We start from the raw sequence: 17,660 nt of genomic DNA on the forward strand, positions 1-17,660 counted from the left end.
TATGGTCAATCTATGACAAAGGAGGCAAGAATGTACAATGAGGAAAATAGTCTCTTTGATAGATAGTGCTGGGAAAACTGGACAGCTACATGCAAAAGAATGAAACTGGACCACTTTTTACACCATACACAAACTCAAAATGGATTAAAGACCTAAACATGCGACATAAAACCATAAAACTCCTAGAAGAAAACATTGGTAATAATTTCTTTAACGTTGGCCTTAGCAATATGTTTCTAGATAGGTCTTCTTGGTAAAGGAAACAAAAGCAAAAATAAACTACTGGGACTACACCAAAACAAAAGGCTTTTGCACAGTGAAGGAAACCATCAACAAAATGAAAAGGCAACCAACTGGGAGAAGATACTTGCAAATGATATATCTATTAAGGGGTTAATACCCAAAATATATTAAGACTTATACAACTCAACACACATACACACACACATACACACACACTCTAATTAAAAATGGGTAGAGGACCTGAATAGACATTTTTCCAAAAAAGATAATACAGATGGCCAACAGACATATGAAGAGGTGCTCAACATCACTAATCATCAGAGAAATGCAAATCAAAACCACGATGAGATATCACCTCACACCTGTCAGAATGACTAGAATCAAAAAGTCAAGAAATAACATGTGTTGGTGAGGATGTAAAGGAACCCTCTTACACTGGTGGTGGGAATGCAAATTAATGCAACCACTGTGAAAAACAGTGTGGCGGTTCCTCAAAAAATTAAAAGTCAATATACCGTATCGTCCAGTAATTCCCCTACTAGGTATTTACCCAAAGAAAATACAAACACTAATTTGAAAAGATACATGCACTCCTATGTTTATTGTAGCAGTCTTAAAAATTTTAATTCCAGTAGTTATAGTTAGTTATATTAGTTTTAGGTGTATAATATAATGATTCAACAATGCTCTATACTACTGAGTGCTCATCAAGACAAGTGTGCTTTTAATCCCCGTGACCTATTTCACCCATTCCTCCACCCACCTCCCCTCTGGTGACCATCTGTTTGTTCTCTACAGTTAAGAGTCTGGGTTTTTTTGTTTTGTTTTGTTTTGTTTTTTTGGTTTCTTTTTCCTTTGTTCATTTGTTTTGTTTCTTAAATTCCACATATGAGTGAAATCATATGGTATTTGTCCTTCTCTGACTGGCTTATTTCACTTGGCGTAATACCCTTCTAGATCCATCTGTGCTGTTGCAGATGGCAAGATTTCATTCTTTTTTATAGCTGAATAATATTCGTGTGTCTGTGTATGAAAACTTCTTTATCCATTCATCTATACATGGACATTTACTTGCTTCCATATCTTGGCTACTATAAATAATGCTGCAATGTAGCCAAATTACAGAAGCAACTAAATATGTCTACACACATACACACACACACACACAAATTACCTTATATATGTAAATATATGTGTGTATATACATATATACACACACACACTAGAATATTCAGCTATAAAAAAAGAATGAAATCTTGTCATTTGCAACAACATGGATGGATCTAGAAGGGTATTACACCAAGTGAAATAAGCTAGTCAGAGAAGGACAAACACCATATGATTTCACTCATGTGGAATCTAAAAAACAAAACAAAAAACAGAAACAGACCCATAAATATAGAGAAGAAACTGGTGGTTGGGGGATGGGCAAAATGGCTGAAGGCAAGTGGGAAGTACAGACCTCCAGTTATGAATGAGTAAGTAAAATGACTAAGTAACTGAGATATAAGTTACAGCACAAAGAATGAAGTCAATGGTATTATAATATCATTGAATAGTCACAGATGGTAGCTATACTTGTGGCAGCACATAACATACAGAATTGTGGAATCACTATGTTGTACACCTGAAACTAATGTAACATCATGTGTCACCTACACTCCAGTCAAAAAATCTCAAAACAAACCCATGACATAGCTCCTATTATTATCCCGACTTTACATATGAGGAAATAGAAGCTTGAAGAGATCTACATGCATATTTGATAGGCCTTTCAAGAACACTGAATTTTTCATGAGCAGTTAGTATGATGTAAGAGAGAGAACACATGTCCTGGAATCAGAAGTGTAAGTTCTAGTCCAACTGCAACCGTAACTTCCGGTCCTGTTTCCCAAAAAAACAGGATTTACTTCTAAAAAGGGATTTAGGCCAGTTAATTATTAACATTTCTTCTAGCTTTAAATTTTATGCAAATTTGAGAGAGGAGAGCAATTCACTTTCAGTTGCATTTTGCCATCCCTACCCCAAGTCATTTTACATTTTCCTCCTTGAATTAAAAATCAGGAGAACCAGAGGAGATAATGCTAAGTGAAATAAGTCAAGCAGAGAAAGACAATTATCATATGATTTCTCTCATCTATGGAACATAAGAACTAGGAAGATCGGTAGGGGAAGAAAGGGATAAAGAAAGGGGGGTAATCAGAAGGGGGAATGAAGCATGAGAGACTATGGACTCTGAGAAACAAACTGAGGGCTTCAGAGGGGAGGGGGGTGGGGGAATGGGATAGACTGGTGATGGGTAGTAAGGAGGGCACGTATTGCATGGTGCACTGGGTGTTATACGCAACTAATAAATCATCGAAATTTACATCAGAAAAAAAATTAATTAATTAATATTTTAAAAAATCAGGAGAACCAAAGTCTAGAACATGGGGTCAGAGAAGGACATGTGGGTTTGCTGTATGTTTATAGGTATTTAAAAGATATTTAAAGAATCACTTCCTGGTACTTCAACTACTGACTCATCAGCAGGACTGGAAACAATTTGTAAGCAAAACGAATTGCAGAAAGGTATTTTGTATATAGGCAATTAATAGAATTGAGAGAGCAAAGTTCTAACAATGGCTTTATAAGGAGTTCAAAAACATAACTACAAAAAGAAAAGTAGCTCATTCAAATATTAAATGTGAATAACAGAACATTTGTTTTTTTAGAAGCAGGACAAAGAATTCATTTATTTGTTGAGGTCCTATTAGGAATATAGTAGTTCCTACTAGCCCTGTTCTAAATATGTCCTAGGATAAACCCAGAAAAAAGGATCTCCCAGGATGGTTGGGGCGGGGTTTATAGGGTTGGGCAGTAGGAGGTAAACAGATAAATTACTATGCAGTGTGGTAAATGCTATTATAAGAAGTTGGCTCTGAAAGAACAAGACAAAAATCACAACAGGAGATCGAAGTAGAAACAGAAAAATGTAATATGCCTGATAGAGAATTTAAGGTAATGATCATAAAGATATTACTGGACTTCAGAAAAGGGTAGAGGACATCAGTGAGACACTTAAGAGATTTAAAAAAAATAACATATCAGAGATGAAGAACTTAATAGATGAAGTTAAAAATACAACAGATGGAAAAAATACCAGGCTAGAGGAAGCAAAGGAAAGTATCAGTGACCTGGAGGCTAAAGTAATGGGAAGCAATCAAGCTGAACATGTGAGAGACAAATGCTGCATAATGAGAATAGACTTAGAGAACTTAGCAACACCATCAAGTGTAATTAACACTCACATTATAGGGATCCCAAAAGGAGAAAGAAAAGGGAGGGGCAGAAAATGTATTTTAAGAAATAGCTAAAAACATCCTGGATCTGGGAAGGGAAACAGATCCAGATTTAGGAGGCACAGAGATACTCCCAACAAATTCAACCCAAGGAGGTCCACACCAAGATACATAGTAATTAAAATGACCTCCCCCAAAAAGTGAAAAAAATTTTAAAGTTTGCAAGAGAGATTTTAAAGTTTGCAAGACAGTTACATACAAAGGAAACCCCATAAAGCTATCAGCTGATTTTTCAGTAGAAACTTTGAAGGCCAGGAGACAGTGGCCAATATATTCAAAGTGTAGAAAGAGAAAAATCTTCAGGCAAGAATAGTCTATCCAAGGGCACCTGGGTGCCTGAGCCAGTTAGGTGTGTCTTCAGCTCAGGTCACGATCTCTGGATCCTGGGATCGAGCCCCACATGGGGCTCCGTGCTCAGCAGGGAGTCTGCTTCTCCCTCTCTCTCTGCCCCCCACCCCCACTCATGCATACACTCTCTCTCTCCCTCTTTCTCGCTCTCCCTCTCAAACAAATAAAATATTCTTTAAAAATAGTCAATCCAGGGGCGCCTGGGTGGCACAGCGGTTAAGCGTCTGCCTTCAGCTCGGGGCGTGATCCCGGTGTTATGGGATCGAGCCCCACATCGGGCTCCTCCGCTATGAGCCTGCTTCTTCCTCTCCCACTCCCCCTGCTTGTGTTCCCTCTCTCGCTGGCTGTCTCTATCTCTGTCGAATAAATAAATAAAATCTTTAAAAAAAAAATAGTCAATCCAGCAAGACAATCATTCAGAATAAAGGAAAAATAAAGAGTTTCGCAGACAAACAGAAGTTAAGCATTTATGGCCACTAAAGCAGCCCTACAATAAATGCTAAGGGGGACACTGAGTGGAAAACAAAAACCACGAGGAAGAAATATAGGAAGCACAAAAGCAAAAATAAATAAGTATATCTGTAAAAAAAATCCATCAAAAGAAGCATAAAATAGAAGGCTGTAAAATATGATACCAGATATCTGAAACATGGAGAGAAGAGTACAGATGGGTTCAAAAGTAAGCGACTGCCAGCTCACTACATGCTGCTACATGCGGAAGATGTTCTATATAAACCGAATGGTAACCACAAATCAAAGAGGAATAACATGTGCAAAAAACACTAAGGAATCCCAATGTATCACTAAAGAAAACCAGCAAACCATGAGGAAGAAATAGAGAAGAATCAGAGAAAAACTACAAAACCACAAAACAAGTAACAAAATGGCAATAAATACATATCTATCAGCAATTACTTTGAATGTAAATGGACTAAATGTTCCAATCAAAAGACACAAGATGATGGAACGCATACAAAAACAATACCATCTACATGCTGCCTAAGAGAGACTCATTTCATACCTAGAGACACCGGCAGAATGGAAGGGAGGAGGTGCAGAAACACTTATCACGCAAATGGATGTCAAAAGGAAGCTGGAGTAGCAATACTTATATTGGACAAAATTGACTTTAAAACAAAGTCTGTTAAAAAAAAAAAAAGACAAGGACACTCTAAAATCATAAAGGGGACAAGCCAACGAGAAGATGTATCAATTGGGGCACTTGGGTGGCTCAGTTGGTTGAGTGTCCAACTCTTGATTTTGGCTCACGTCATGATCTCAGGGTTGTGAAATCGAGCTCCGTGTTAGGCTCCGTGCTCAGCAGGGAGTCTGCTTGGGATTCTTTCCCTCTTCCTCTCCTTCTGCCTCCCCACCTGCTCTCACTCTCTCTCTCTAAAATAAATAAATAAATCTTAAATATATATATATAACAATTGTAAGTATTTATGTACCCAACATGGGAGCATCCAAATACATAAAGCAGCTCATAACAAACATAAAGGAGCAATAATAATACAACAGTAAAGGACTTTAACGCCCCACTCACATCAATGGACAGATCATCCAAACAAAATCAACAAGGCAACAGTGGCTTTGAGTGACACACTGGACCAGGTGGATTTAACAGATATATTCAGAACGTTCCACCATAAAACAGTAGAATACACACTCTTTTCAAGTGTATATGGAACATTCTCCAGAACAGATCACATATTAGGCCACAAAACAAGCCTCAGCAAATTTAAAAAGATCAAAGCCATACCATGCATCTTTTCTGACCACAATGCTCTGAAACTAGAAATCAACCACAAGAAAAAATCTGGAAAGACCACAAATACATGGAAGTTAAATCACATCCTACTAAACAATAAATAAGGCAACCAAGAAATAAAAGAAGAAACCAGAAAGTACATGGAAACAAATGAAAATGAAAACACAATAGTCTAAAACCCTTGTGATGCAGCAAAAGTGGTTCTAAGAGGGATGTTTATAGCAACAGGCCCACCTCAAGAAGCAAAACAAATCTCAAATAAACACCTTAACCTTACACCTAAAGGAACTAGAAGAAGAAAAACAAAACCCAAAACCAGCAGGAGGAAGGAAATAAAATTTAGAGCAGAAATAAAAGACACAGAAACTAAAAAAAATTTTTAAAAAGAACAGATCGATGAAACCAGGAGCTATTTCTTTGAAAAGATTAACAAAATGAATAAATCTCTAGCCAGGCTGATAAAAAGAGAAAGGACTGAAAAGTCACAACTGAAAGAGGAGAAGACAACCAACGCCACAGAAATACAAACAGTTGTTAATAGTATGAAAAACTATATGCCTACAAATTAGACAACCTAGAAGAAATGGATAAATTCTTAGAAACATAACCTCCCAAAATGGAAGCAGAAAGAAACAAAAAATTCCAACAGACCAGTTGTCAGCAAGGAGAGAAATCAGTAATCAAAATATGACCCAGAAACAAAAGTCCAGGACTAGATGGTTCACAGGTGAATTCTACCAAATATTTAAAGATGAATTAATACCTATTCTTCCCAAACTATTCCAAAAAATAGAAGGAAAACCTCCAAATTCATTCTATGAGGCCAGTTACACCAAAACCAAAGACACCACAAGTAAAGAGAACTACAGGCCAATATCTCTGATGAACATAGATGCAAAGAGCCTTAACAAAAGTACTAGCAAACCAATCCAATAATAATACATTAAAAAATATCATTCACCGTGATCAAATGGGATTTATTCCTAGGTTGCAAGGGTGGTTTGATATTCGCAAAACAATCAATGTCATATATCACATCAAAAGAGAAAGGATAGAAACCATATGATCATTGCAATAGATACAAAAAAAGCATCTGACAAAGTAAACATCCATTCATGATCAAAGCCCTCAACAAAGTGGGTTTAGAGGGAACATACCTCAACATAATAAAGGCCATATATGGAAACCCACAGCAAACATCATACTCAATGGGGGAAATCTGAGAGCTCTCCCCCTAAGATCAGAAACAAGGATGTCCAACTTCCCCACTTTTTTTAAGATTGTATTTATTTATTCGACAGAGATAGAGACAGCCAGCGAGAGAGGGAACACAAGCAGGGGGAGTGGGAGAGGAAGAAGCAGGCTCATAGCGGAGGAGCCCGATGTGGGGCTCGATCCCATAACACCGGGATCACGCCCTGAGCCGAAGGCAGGCCCTTAACCTCTGTGCCACCCAGGCGCCCCCGATTTCACCACTTTTATTCAGCATAGCACTGGAAGTCCCAGCCTCAGCAATCAGACAACAAACAGAAGTAAAAGGCATCCAAATCAGTGAGGAAGAAGTAAAACTTTCCTTATTTGCAGATGACATGATGCTCTATGTAGAAAACCCTAGGGGCGCCTGGGTGGCTCAGTCGGTTAAGCGTCTGCCTTCAGCTCGGGTCATGATCCCAGGGTCCTGGGATCAAGTCCCAAGTCCAGCTCCCTGCTCAGCGGGGAGCCTGCTTCTCCATCTCCCCTGCTCGTGCGCGCTCTCTCTCTCAAATAAATAAAATCTTTAAAAAAATTTTAAAAAAAGAAAATCTTAAAGACGCCATCAAAAATCTACTAGAACTGATAAAGGAATTCAGTAAAATTGCTAAATACAAAATCAATGTGCAGAAATCTGTGGCATTTCTACACACTAATAATGAAGCAGAAGAAAGAAATTAAGAAAACAATCCCATTACATTTGCACCAAAAACAATAAAATACCTAGGGATAAAATTAACCAAAGAGGTGAAAGACCTGTACTCTGAAAAGTATAAAACACTGATGCAAGAAACTGAAGAGGACACAAATGGAAAGACATTCCATGCTCATGGATTGGAAGAACAAATACTGTTAAAATGTGTATACAACCCAAAGCAATATACACATGTAATGCAATCTCAATCAAAATACCAACAGCATTTTTCACAGCTAGAACAATCCTAAAATTTATATGCAACTATAAAAGACCCTGAATAGCCAAAGCAATTTTGAAAAAGGAAAGCAAAGCTGGAGGCATCACAATTCCAGACTTCAAGTTATATTACAAAGGTGTAGTAACCAAATCAGTATGGTTATGGCACAAAAATAGACATATAGGTCAATAGAACAGAATAGAAAACCCAGAAATTAACCCACAGTTATATGGTCAATTAATCTTTGGTGAAGCAAGAAAGAATACGCAATGGGAAAAAGTCTCTTCAACAAATGGTGTTGGGGAAACTGGTCAGCTACATGCAAAAGAATCAAACTGAACCACTTTCTTAGAACAGACACAAAAATAAATTCAAAATGGATTAACGACCTAAATGTGAGACCTGAAACCATAAAAATCCTACAAGAGAGCACAGGCAGTAATTTCTCTGACATTGGCCATAGCGACATTTTTCTAGATAGGTCTCCTGAGGCAAGGGAAACAAAAGCATTGGGACTACATCAAAATAAAAAGCTTCTGCACAGCAAGGGGAACAATCAACAAAACCAAAGGGCAACCTACTGAATGGGAGAAGATACTTGAAAATGACTTATCAGATAAAGGGTTAGCATCCAAAACATATAAAGAACTTATATAAATCACCACCCAAAAAACAAATAATCTAATTTTAAAATAGGGAGAAGAAATGAACAGACTTTTTTCCAAAAAAGACCTCCAGATGGCCAACAGACACATGAAAAGATGCTCAACATCACTCAGCATCAGGGAAACACAAATCAAAACTACAAGCTATCATGTCACACCCAGCAGAATGGCTAAAATCAAAAACACAAGAAACAAGTGCTGGCAAAGATATGGAGAAAAAAAGAATCCTAGGGGCGCCTGGGTGGCTCAGTCATTAAGCGTCTGCCTTCGGCTCAGGGCGTGATCCTGGCGTTCTGGGATCGAGCCCCGTATCAGGCTCCTCTAGCTGGGAGCCTGCTTCTTCCTCTCCCACTCCCTCTGCTTGTGTTCCCTCTCTCGCTGGCTGTCTGTCAAATAATTAATAAAATCTTAAAAAAAAAAAAAAAAAAGAAAGGAATCCTAGTACACTGCTGGTGGGAATACAAACTGGTGCAGCCACTGTGGAAAACAGTATGGAGTTTCCTCAAAAAGTTAAAAATAGAACTACCCTATGATCCAGTAATAATGCTACTGGGTATTTACCCAAAACATACAAAAACACTAATTCAAAGGAATACAAAGACCCCTATGTTTATAGCATTTTTTACAATAGCCAAATTATGGAAGCAGCCCAAGTGTCCACCAATACATGAGTGGATAAAGAAAAAGTGGCATAGATATACAATGGAATATTATTCAGCCATAAAAAAAAAGAATGAAATCCTGAGGCACCTGGGGGGCCCAGTCGGCTAAGTGTCTGACTCTACATTTCAGCTCAGGTCATAATCTCAGGGTTGTGAGTTCGAGCCCTGCATCGGGCTCCATGCTGTGCGTGGAGCCTGCTTAAGATTCTCTTTCTTTCCCTCTCCCCACACTTCCCCTCTTTAAAAAAAAAAAAAAGAAAAAAGAAAGAAAAAATATCTTGCCATTTGTAACAACATGGATGGATCTAGAGAGAGTATTACCCTAAGCAAAATAAGTCAAATGACAAATACCATATGATTTCACTCAAATGTGGAATTTAAGTAACAAAACAAATGAACAAAGAGGGGGAAAAAGAGAAAGAGCCAAACTGAGAAACAGACTATAAACTATAAAGAATGAACTGATGGTTACCAGCGGGGAAGTGGGGGGATGGGTGAAATAGATGATGGGCAGTAAAGAAGGCACTTGTGATAAGCACCAGGTGATGTGTGGAATTGTTGAATCAGTATATTGTATAACTGAAACTAATATAACACTGCATGTTAACTATGCTGGAATTTAAATTCAATTCTTAAAAAAAGATCAAGAAGTTGGCTGTAAGTCAAAAACGTTCTTGCAGAGGAGGCAACATATCAGTTGGGTCTTGAAGGCTGAGTAGGAGTTGTTAGTAAAGGACAGGGACAGTAGATTCTCGGCAAAGAAAACAGTGCATGCAAATGCGCCAGGTTCTAAAGGGGTCTAGGGTATCCGAGCAACGCAGATATTTGTGACAGAGGTATGGGGAGGAGAATGTAGAGGAGGCCGGGAAAGAAGTTTGGGTCAAGTCAAAGAGTTTGTAATGATTATACAGACAAGGGAAGGGAGCTTTTTAAGCAGGGTCTTGTTTTGTTTTAGAAGCTTTGTTTTCATAAAGATAATTAGAATGAACAAGGGAAATAACAAGTGGTGAGAAACCGGAAGTAGTGTTTCTAATCTCTGAGTCCCCAGAAGTGTCTCACAACACTTTCGTTCCACCTGTGCACCAACTCCTTCTTCTTTCTGAACCATTATCACCCTCCTCAAACCCACCCCCCCACCGCTGCCACCTCCTATTTATCTCCTTCCCATCAGGCAAATAATTCTGCCTTCTCCATCAAGCAACCAAAATGTTGGGGCCATTTGGCCTGAATTCTTAAATTTCCTACCTTCCCACTCTCAAATGTCTCCATCACACCTGTTCAGATATCTTCCATCAAAGGGACAGGTTGAGAAGCAACCTCTGGTTCAAGTCCAAATTCTCCAGCTATCTCCTAAGCCCGCTACCATCTTCTTCCCTTTATTAAAGATTTCCAAAGAGTGATCGGCCTTCCTTGTCTTCTCCCCACTTCCCATCTCTCGATTGGCTGCAATCTTGCTTTTACTCCCACCATTGTAATAGAGCTGATTTCACCCACTAAAATGGCCAGTAAGCCCCCAATTTCCAAATTCAACGGAGCATTTTGGTTTCTGTTTCAAGGACCCCTGTTGGACTTGTTCTTTTTCATAAACTCACCATTCTGCACCACTGGCTTCTGTGATATCAGACTCTTTTTCCCTCCTCAGTCTCCTTTTCATATGTCTGCCCCCTAAAATCTCACCCTCAGTCCCAAGTTTTGGTCCTTAGGCCCACTGCTCCTTTTCCTGCTTTACCCATCCTTCTTGGGTATACGCTAAAGATTCCCAAATCTATACAGCGGGCTCAGTTTTTGTCCAAGCATCAGACTTACCTATCCCATTGGACATTTCAACAGCACACACAGACTTGGAACATGATGTGTTGAAACCCATCCCCCTCCCTAAAATTTAACTGGTAGCACTACCGTCTCTAAATTGCCATAGCTGGAAACCGAAGAGGCATTCAAGAATCCCACCTCGTTCCTTACATCTGCTCACCCATTCTTGCCTATTTCATTTACCAAAGACTTGGGAAATCCCAAATCCCTGATTTTCCTCATCAACTATGAATTCAGGCCCATATAATCCCTTGGTTGAACTACTGCAAAAACCTCCAATCTAGTCTCCAGCCTATGTGGCGACCTCTGGCATTAAGGTAACCAATTGTCTCGATTTACTTGGGGCTATCTTGGTTTGGGCCCCGAAAATCTCACATCCCAGAAATCCCTCCACCTCTGTTGCTCATATTACTTTTACTCACAAATGAAACTTGCAAAACTCACAAATGAAACTGAAAATCCATGGGCCTCTCTCAGGTACAGCTAGATCCAGGAGCTCGCTTTCAGGTTCCACTCTGACCTTTCCTCTTGAATAGCTTTATTCTCTATAAGGCAAGCCTTCTGCTAGCAATCATAGACACATCTATCAGCTTGCCAGCACCAGAAAGAGATCCTCTACTCTAGCAGAAATGTCCCAGGACGTTTTCTGATTGGCCCAGTTGAAGTCACATATCTATCCCCAAACCAATCACCATAGCCAGAAGGACTGGCTAAGCCTGTATAACAAATCTACCCTTGAGGCTGAGGTGGGGAGTGCTAATAAGAAAGAAGATTCACAGAAGGAAGCGGGGGGGGGGGGGGCAGACAGATGACAACAATGAAGAGCTGTCCCCTTACGTGACACTGCCTTCAAATCTCATCCAGCATGCTATGGCCTGACCAACTGAACCCATCTGAGAAAAGTGACTCATAGAACACTCCAACTTAACCATTTTACTTTTCTACATAAAACTCCCAGAATCCTCTCCATGCTTGGATATGGACAAAGTCCATGCTCTTTAGAAGAGCATACAAGACTATGACCTGGTCTCTGTCTACCTTCTCAGCCTATTTCTCCACTCCCTTCCTTAACACTTAATCCTCTAGTAAATACCACAGACTGAAGAGTCTCTCATGTGCCACACCTTTCTCCCCTGACTAGTTCCTAAGCATGCTTCAGGACTCAGGTCAAGNATCACTCTTTCCTGGAAGGCTTCCTCACCACCACCACTACCCTATACACACACACACACACACACACACACACACACACACAGCATGCCCAAACTTGCCCAACCACCGCACCGACTTGAAAACGTGTCAGCTTCCTATACTCGACTGCAGGTAGAAACCGCATCGTAATCATGTTTATATAGCAAGTTCTAGCACAGTGCTTGGCACACAGTATGCACTCAACCTTTGATTTCAGACAGAAAACGTTCTGATAATTCAAATAAGCAATAAGGAACCAAATTAATAGAAATGGAGGAGAAAACAGCTTCATCGAAATGAACATAATCTAATTGGATGGTGTCTCTCCATATTCTCTGCTGCTGGGCTATGTGGCTGACTGGGGGTTTTCTTTTTTCTTTAAATCTCCCTCTAATTTGCAAATACAGAAGGATTACATAGAACACATACGTAGCATGCATACATAGAAAATTACTCATGGGAGATACCATTGTCATTAGGTTACATAGAGTGAGTACTTCTAGGAACTGACCTAAGTGTTTTCTACACACAATTCCTTTAATCCTCACAACAAACCAATGAAATAAGCCTTGTTTATTTTTCCATTTCATAGGAGAAATAATTGAGGCTTAGAGAAGTTACACTAACTTTCCCAAGTTCTAGCTGGGATCAAGGATCCAAGCCCTGATCTTTCTGGTTCTAAAAGCCCATGGTCTTAACTACTACACTCTTGGTCTTTATTTTTGCCAGCTCAGTCCTTAACAGTTACACCAAGAAGCAGTGTGAAATCAGAAGGTTCTTCTCCAGGTGAGCCATTTCTTGTGAAATGATTATTTTGATGATTGTAATACAATTACAGTCAGGTGTTAAGGGGTGATACTAAGAAAGTTTGCTGCTTCTGCGGATAGTAAGTTCTTTCTGAGAAACTTAATCGTAGAAAATGTGTTAGCCTAAAAGCACTTTAGGGACACACAAATCGCTTGTGCCACAATGAAGTTCCAAGATGAAAGGGAACAATGCTTAGAATTCTCTCCTGGTTTTTGTCTCCTTCTGTTTTCCTGAGGCTCTGTCCCACTTATTGGATAAGTAAAAGATTAGATCCAATTAGTTTCATCCTCCCCCAGGCTAACCTCTGCTGTCTGGTTGGCCTCTTTGAGAGACAGCTCCAGGATACAGAGGACTGAATTCACACTAAAACTCTTGATTCTTTTTCTTCCTTGCCCTGGGACTCTGGCGGTGTCTCTTGACCTCTCTAAGCCTCAGTTGCTTTATCAAGGAATCAAATTAATAAATGTGAAAGCATGCTCCAAGCCAGAAAGTGCTCATTGATAGAAGAAAAATAGGAACTCTAGTCACTGCCGGAGCTCCTACCTGTGCCTGACACGGAGCAGTACTCCTTGTACATCAACGAGCCGTTGTTTGGACCGTGCCGATCGGGTTCTTCCTTGTCTTGTCCAAAGCGCCCCGCTCTGTGTCTAGCACCGAACAAACAGGGCTGCAGCTCGGCCAGTTCAAGGCCGTGCTGAGAGCCATTCTGCGCGTGGACTCAAGCCTCTTGGCGTTCTGGCAACTTGCGCAATAAACGCCGTAGTAAACTAGTAAATTCTAACTCTGTCTACAGGTAGCAAGTATTGCTGGTTATTATCTCTTCCCCGAAAATCTCTTCAGCCTTTGCAGAGAAATGTGTATTCCTCAGCTCCTAGTGGGCTGGCATCGGGGCGGCTGGAAACTGATCAAACGAGAGCGTCTCCGTCCGCCTCCCCTAGATTTGTAGAATAGTTCTGCAGAATTTCACCTGGAAGAATGCCAAGAGTGCTTCTCAGACTTCCCTGATGATAAGATTTACCTGAAGTGCTTGTTAAGAAACAAATTCTGAGTCTTATCTCAGCCCCTCTTAATCTGAAGCTCCTGGGAAGGGTCTCGAAGCTATGTTTTTAACAACATAGGTCTTTGTTATTATCAGAACGATTGAGAAATTCTGATACTGCGAACAACTCACTTTACGCAGGAAAATTCTGAGCCCCAGACTGAGAGATGTGCATCGTGGGGGGTGAAGAGTGAACCCCACATGCTTAAAAGGATTACGACGGGAAGCCTGAGTCCAGCAGGCTTGAGTTTACAACTGGGAGGGGAGGTCTGTGGCAAACAGGAAATCCTTGTGTAGAGGCCTCCTCTCAGCTCCAGCCACTTGTGGCCATGTACAGCAATAGAAATCAGAATTTTTCTAAAAAATGTCTCCATGTTTAAATGTTGACAATGGATTAAAAAAAAATTCTTTAAGCATTTGCAAGCCAAATTTCTCTTCACTACCAGTTTTTGCATTAGGACTCTGAGCCATAGCATCTTTTCCTTGACTCCCATGCTAGTGATAGCACCGTCCCTTCCCTCAGTGGTAACGGTTATTTTTATGGCTTAAAAAAATTTTTTTTTTAGTAAGTAATCTCTGTGCCCAATATGGGGCTCAAACTCACGACCCTGAGATCAAGAGTCAGATGCTCTACCAACTGACCCGGCCAGGAGCCCCCTACGTGATTCTCTATCACCTAATAAAAAAAGCCTGACTCGTAGGGCCCTTCGTGGTCTGGCTCCCGCCACGCTTCCCACTCCATCACCTATCGTTGGAAAACATGGATTCTAGAGCCGGGTTGCCTCAGTTTGCATCTTGGAGTTGCTATGTACTAACAGTGTGACTCTAGGCTAAGTTCTCTCACTGTGTATTTGACTCTTCATCTTCCAAATGGCAGCAACAGTACCTACGTCCACAGAGTTGTCGTGAATCCTCACGTGTTACTGTAAAGAGCTTAGAACAGTGCGGAGCCCGTAGTGGACCCTATCTGTGTTATGGTTGCCCCCCAGAAGCTAGCCCCGCCATGCCTCGAATTCACACATTCAGAGCTCCAGTCCCCCTTTCTGGAATGAATGTTCTTCACTGTACCCTGGCAGAGCTCTTTATCCTTCAAGTTTCACTGAGCTGGCAAAGCTTCCTGCCCCCCAGGAACACTTACACCTTGAATATAATACATCACCACTTAGCACCCCGTATTGCTCTGCTAAAGGCACAGACTTTGCTTGTCCACTTTTGTAGCCCCAGGACCTGACGCCGTGCCCGGGACGTCCTTTCCGTAAATAGTGTTAAAGGAATAAATGTGTTGATGTTGATTTTCTTATTTGATTATAAATTTAAGGACAAACGCTCCCATTGGCTGCATCTATGTAATCTCTACAGCGCCTAGCAGAATTATATTCAATAGTCAATAAATTAATTTCTGCAAGCTTGCAAAATACAATGCTCAAGTCTGATCAAAGAGCTTCCTACCTTTTGCTCCGTGCCATCCCCATATGCCCTCCAGAGATTTCTACCATTTGAACTCCCATTAGCAGTTCTCTGGGCCTTTCTTCTGTTACTGGGCACTTTTTGCTTTGGATTATATCTACCGATGTCCATGGCTCGTTGCTTGGGGCTCCTTGAGGCCAAGTAGGTGCCTGATTTTTTTTTTCAGACTTCAGTATAACCAGTATGGTTCCTTGTGCATAGTAAGCACTCGCTAAATATTTCTTGGTGGTCTTCATGAATATGACCTTTTCACAGAGTTTATGTTTTTTCTAAAGATTGTTTAAAAAAAAAGAAAAAAGCTTCAATTCAATTTGAGGGATGCTGGCCCTGTGTTAAATCATGCCATAAGGGGTTTTGTTCATTTGAAAGAAACACATCTCACTGCTTGCAGCCTTTTACCATACGGCAAAGAATAAAATTTAACTTACATAGTTGAAAATTGAGGAAACAATGATTTCACAAGGGTTACAGTAAAGCATCTCAAAAGATGTTTTGGAAATGCTTCCAGTTCACAGTATACAAATGCTCTTTCCTAGAAATAACCCTTTTTATTTAATTGGGAAATAATATATGTATCACAGGAGATTCATTTCCTTCATGCGTCCTTTTATTATAGAAGTTTAACTTACTGAGGGTGGCCCTGGTTTAATTGTAAAAGGAGGAGGCAATGGTATTTACAACACTGAGGTGAAGTTACCAGTGGAAAAATAGGTATTTTCCACACACAACACATCTTAGGTAGATGAAGGGACTTTTGTTCCTGTTGTAACATTCCCACCTACTTGCAATAAGTAGGCTTAACAGCATTTAAGGCAAGACTGAGGAATAGTAACATCAATTAGAGGTAGAAGTTGCCCAGGTAACCGCACACTTGTTTACAATTAACTCAACTGTTTCACGATTGGGTTCTTCAACACCAGGTTAAGTTTGTGTAATGTTCAGTCAGGAAAGACTGGCAACGGTTAAAACTTAAAACCCCAGACAACAGTTTTGCATTAATTATTGGGATCTTCCCAAAACAAAACGATCTGAAGAACGGACACCACCGCTTCCTATCTCTAAGCACTATGAATTCAGAACAGAGATTTGAAACTCCTTTCTCAAAATAAATATATTTATACTGTGTTTTAAGGCAGCAATCTGTCCGATGGTTTTTAGTTTCCCGACTGCTCTCGCCTGCATTTTAGTAATAGACTATATTGAGCACCTATCACATGTCAGGTTGTTTGCATTCACTGTTGCTAAATCATTCACGGAGCCACCAAATATTAATTCAATGCCCACTGCCCGCTGAGAAGTGCGCTAAATCCTGGGCCACAATTATGAACCAGACATCAGCTCTTACCTTTAGTTTCGGAGACGAGGGAACAATTCCACAACATTCTATCTCCGTTTTATAGATGAGGGGAACGCGATGCAGAGGGACTAACCCTGGCCTTCACACCAAGCAGTGCTGCTGCCCTTCCGGGGTTAATTCACTCAGCATCTTTAATCAAGCAACTGTTTGGAGGAGGATTGAAAATCCTTAGTAGGAAGGGAAGAACATTCTATTCAAAACTCCATGCTCTCCATCTTTTGGTAAAACAAAGATTAAGTACCAGTTACGTTTTAGATCCGGCACCAGCTTGAATAAAATACAATGAGCTTTCAAAAGGCCTAACAACCCACATTTCCAGCAGATGCGGAAAAACAGAAACTTAATTGCGAGGTGAAGGGCTTCATGGGCCTGTGTTGTCCCTAAGATGCAGAAACTTGGAGCTTTGTGTTACTGTTAGTCGGTTTGGTTTTCTCTCCTGACTTCTACTTTTTCCTAATTACATGTAGTCATGACAAGGATGGGAGACAGATGGCGGGGGAGCCGTGGGGGGTGCCATTTGCCAAATAGGCAAAAAAAGAAAAAAAAAAAATTCTGTGGACTAAAACTATGTGAGGCTTCCCCTCAGTAAGCATTTTTGCTTTCTTTGGCTACACCTAGAGGAGATTGTTGCAGTTAATTATCAAGTGACTGTTCCAACTAAGAGGTGATTGATCTGCTGAAACCTTTCATCTTTGCTCTTTTCTTCCATCTCTCTCATTGAATCCAACCAGACCCCTCAAAACCAGAGCAGAAACGTTCAGCTGGAAGACATACAGCTCTAGAGAGAATAAG

The sequence above is a fragment of the Ursus maritimus genome, unplaced genomic scaffold (genome assembly GCF_017311325.1).
Source record: "Ursus maritimus isolate PB19 unplaced genomic scaffold, ASM1731132v1 scaffold_12, whole genome shotgun sequence".
In the NCBI taxonomy this organism is placed as follows: Eukaryota; Metazoa; Chordata; class Mammalia; order Carnivora; family Ursidae; genus Ursus; species Ursus maritimus.